Genomic DNA, 4772 nt, shown 5'->3' with positions numbered 1-4772 from the left:
CTGGTTGACTAGTGGTACTAGAATCCATGTGTAGAGGAGTAGATGATCCACTACGAGTGGCCTCGTATTCGCGAATCCGCCCAAGGCAATCGCGAAATTTGTCGAGATGAGAGAAACAATGGGAATAGTGACCATGATGATCACAAAGAGAACATGGGTGGTTTGTGCACAATGTTTTGATTTTCTTAGATGGGATCGGTAAGTTAACATGGATTTCCGGGATATTTGACTAAGGGAACGCTTCATGAACCAAAGGTTTAAGTTGAGGAACCTCAGCACAATTGTTGGTGGTGTTCCCAACAACCTTACACAAAGTGCATGGGGGTGTCGGCTTTGGGGCCTTAGGGGTTGGAGAAGCTTGGGGAGCCTTGTCTTTCGATTCTTTCCTTTTAGATTTCCCCCCTTGGCCAGATACCTTCGCTACAAGAGTTGGTTCCTATTGAGATTGTGATGGAACTGCAGTAACGACAGGGGTCATGGGGACCTGTTGAACTAAGGTCAAAGCATGATATGGTCTTGGCTGATCGGGCGGAATGTTTGCAGGGGGATCGATGTACCATACTGGGACCCCAGAGTCATGTTAGGAAGGACCAGCGTAGCCATGATAGGTACAAAAAAAATTCTTGGAGAGGGGAATAAGAAAGGTATTTGGCCGATAGGGTAATGTCTTGGCAGAATAGCTCTTGGATGGTTGAGACCCGAAGGAATCATTCCTGGTGGAAACATAGGAGAGGCACCCACATACGAAGGATGTCCTGGGGGGGTGGGTCCAGAGGGTTCAACTAGAAGAGCAATAACAGGGTGCTGAGGAGCTGGCTATTGATCAAGTTTACCAAACTGTTTAAGGGTATCCTGTGATGCTTGTAACATGCCAACACTCATAGAGTTAGGATCTGAGATGGGAGGGGGAGGACCATGGAAAGAACCCAACAATGAGGAATATTTATAGACTCTGGGTGAAACACTGGTGGTAGGGGTTGAAGACTTTTATTGGACATTGACAAGATAATGGACTCGAGGGAGATATGGATGCCGGCTCATAGTAAGTCAACTAATCAATGGTAACAATCTTCCCTTCATGGGGGAAGAAAATCTTGTGGAACACCGTAGATGTGACGGATGACATGGCATATGTGTAACTACAACCTAAGAGAATGTTGTAATCCAAAGGGGAATCAATGACTTCAATGTCGACATGGACAATTTTGTCCGCAAGGGTCACCAGAGAGTTTGGTACATGCTAAGGGGCTGGGAGGAGTGTCCATCCCAAGCACGTAAAGTGATGGTGGAGGGGGAAAACTCAGGTGACTTAAGCTATTTCCAAACAACAGTGGACATCACACAAGTGGATTCACCTTTGACAATAATGAATTTGGAGATGATGACATTACGAGCTCTAACTGGTATATGGAAAGCAACAAATGAAGGTAATGGGGGATGTTCTGATGTATCAACTGGGAAGACGATCAAATGATCATCGGAAGGATCTACTACACCCAAGGCAGTTAGTAGAGCTTTGTTTTAGGATGGGCATGACTGGAGGACTTCCAACATCGACATGGCAGTAGGTGATTGCGCCAAGTCGTCTACTATACTGTATGTATGGGTAGCTATGTTAGAAGCCGCATTACGGTGTAATGGTCCCTTTGGGATATTAGGAATGGCCTCAACCTTAGGTTGAGGTATATTTAAAGGACCATCTAGTGTCGTAAGAGGCTTAATAGATACTTTGGTTTTGGACTCGGTAACAGTCGAAGTCGAGGGCTTTTCATATTGACACGACTGAGTTTGTAGGTTCATATTGGAGGGGTTAACCTCATTAAAGTTAATCATAAGGATCTGGTAGTCACCAGGACCAGAATTTTGGGGGATATGGGTTGCTTGACCTGGCTGAGGTTGAGCAACAACAAATCTTGTCTAAGGGAAAGGATTTGTGAGCACTACTCTTTGAGATGGCACAAGATTCTGAGGTGATTGTTGTCCTCTAGAAGTTGCTTGAGATTCCCACATTTGGCACATCTGGGGTAAGAAAGGACACTCATGTGTATAATGGCCATGTACACCACAACATGCATAAGGCTTGTTCATACGAATAACCTTATTCTGCTTGTGCTGGCTACCTTGGTTCTAGTTTTTGGTGTTAGGTTGGTTCCCCTAGGGTTCACTAGGTTGGTTACCTTGATTACCCTAGTTACCCTTGTTACCCTTCCCCTTATTTTTTTCTTCAAATTTTAAGGATTGGTTGCAATTTGCTGTGCAAACACCTGGACCTGAGGGGGTGGTGGCTGTTGGGGTTGAAGATGCATGGGAGGCTGCGATGTTAATTCTTGAGGGGATGGAGTGCTAGGTTGTGCATAAGGATGAGAAACAATTTGGTAGATGGGTTGGGGGCCTAGAAACATGTTGCTAGCAGGAGGGGTATAAGTGTTGCAGGAACTGGTGCCCCCCTGCAGGTAGCCATAACTTTGCTAAGTATATGGTGAAGAGTGTTAAAGGGATCCAATGATGCCATCGGTGGCGCGAGATGCCCTCGATGCATTGACACTTCTAGGACGAGGGAGGTTAAGAGTGATAATATAGACATGAATGGATTGTGCATAAATAAGATCATATCACAAAGCGGTTTGGAGAGCTTCTTCCTTGGTCTGAGGAAAATGGGACGCGACATCTTTTCCAATGGGAGATAAAAGGCTCCTAAGAAACCAATCTAGATAGACACGGTCTTCGAAAAGTGGGCCACGACATGTGCTCCTCCTTTGACGCCACTCTTGAACATGGTCATAAAGGCGAGTGGCGGAGGACTGAAAGAATGTGGTCAATAGCTCTGTACTAGTGTCGTATAGGAGAGGTAACTGGAAATATAAAAGGAATGATTCAGCAAGCGTTGAAAAAATGATCCAACCTTCAACCTAACAACAACAACACTTCGACCCTAGAACTTTAACTTGGTATATTTTGGCATCAACAACAACTTCAACCTAGACTAGAAGACTTCGATCTCCTAAACTAGCCCCTAGAGAGAGGGAGAGGAACCAAAATTTTGATTTTCTTCTTTTCCTTCACCTAGAACAAACTCACACTTCTTTTGGGCCCTTCCTTCAACTTCACACTTCTTCCCAGCTTCCAAAGATTGAACTATGCTTGAGAGAGCGAGATACTCAAATGAAGTCAATCTGCCTTGTATATATAGCCTTCCTAGAGGTCGAATTTCCTTCCTAGAGGCTGACTTGATCTTCTTGAGGCCGACTTGGTGTGGAGGTTTCACAATCTATTTTTGACTCAAAAATAATTCTTTTTACATTATTCGAAAGCACAAGATGGGTCTCATAAAATATAAAATGACTCTATTGACTCTTTATTAATCCTAAAAGTTCTCAATGGGGACTTTGACTAATAAATTGATGACCCAAGCATGAAACCCATGCTTTAATAAGTCATTGTAACAATAATAAAAATTATTTAAAAAAATACATTTTATGAAGGTTGAGCCTGATTACATTTTTCAACAATGGGAAACTATAAACTATAAATTAATGTTGGTATCAAACCATATGCCAATCCATATTACTAGGCCATTTCAAAATAACCCAAAGGCTCAACTATTTTTCCCACTATTTGGGAATTTCCCAAATATGAGTTTGAGTTGTTTCAAGGTGAAACAAAAGTATGTGATTTTCTCTAACACATTGATGGATATCTTAGAGGGAACTTTTCTAAGGAAAATTTATGTGTTTTAAAATGCATAGAAAGCTTGCAAGACAAAAATTTTGCACTGTGGAAGATTTTCAATTTGGAAAGGTGTTGTTAACAAGAGTATCTAACAATAGTCTCATTTTATTCTTAATGGCCACTGTTGCTCCAAGATTAAATCCCTAAAACGGTTGGATTCATTTCTTGATATTGAGATGGATTTGCCACCAATGATCCATCCCATTTAACTAGACACAATGCACATTACGTTCATATGGCTATAAAAGTTGTTGCTTTATCAATTTATTTTAGTTTCCCATATGAGTTGCAATAAGTACGGAAGACAAAAATATTCCCTTGCTCTATTGGAAACAAACATAACATGTTACAAAGAATAGGATTCCAAAAGCCATATAACCATAGAAGTGATAGTGCCAAGCATCCTCTAATATCGATATGATATAGTTATATTTTGTCAATTAGTAGTTCACATGTTAGCTTATATACATAAGATATTAGAATCTAACACTATTTGAAATCCAATTTCATCATTTGTCATTACCCTAGCTCATATACATCATAAGTTAAAGCCTAACACTGCTAAGAATCCAACATGAATGTTTTACCATTCTTCTTTAAGGTCACATTTAGGGATGCCACTAATTAATCAAGATATTGTGGCAGAGAAAACACCTAATAAAGCAGTGGGTGAATGGTTAAAGACAAAATGAATAAAAAGAAAATCCTATAAAAGAGAACACTCACATACCTCTATTCCAACAATTCCCTTGGAAATTCCAATGTTGGGAGCTTCAAGGCAGGTTCATCATTGACACCATCTCCAGTAATTGCCACCACTTTTCCAACTTCTTTGAGCATTCAAACTATATCGTGCTTATGCTTTGGCTTTGGCTTTTCTTGAGAGAAAAGTCGGCCACTAGGTTTTTTTTGAGAGAAAACTCGACCACTAGGTTTTTCCATGATTATCCACAAAGAATTCCATGAATTCTCTTCTAGTAAAACTTTTACCATTGATATCCTCTCCTTCATAGAAGACACCAACTTCCTGACATATGTCTTCA

Source organism: Pinus tabuliformis, chromosome 4_2 (assembly GCF_031772625.1).
Source record: "Pinus tabuliformis cultivar Carrire ecotype Pingquan chromosome 4_2, CPIR1, whole genome shotgun sequence".
NCBI lineage: Eukaryota > Viridiplantae > Streptophyta > Pinopsida > Pinales > Pinaceae > Pinus > Pinus tabuliformis.
Note: the sequence above shows the minus strand (reverse complement) of the source record.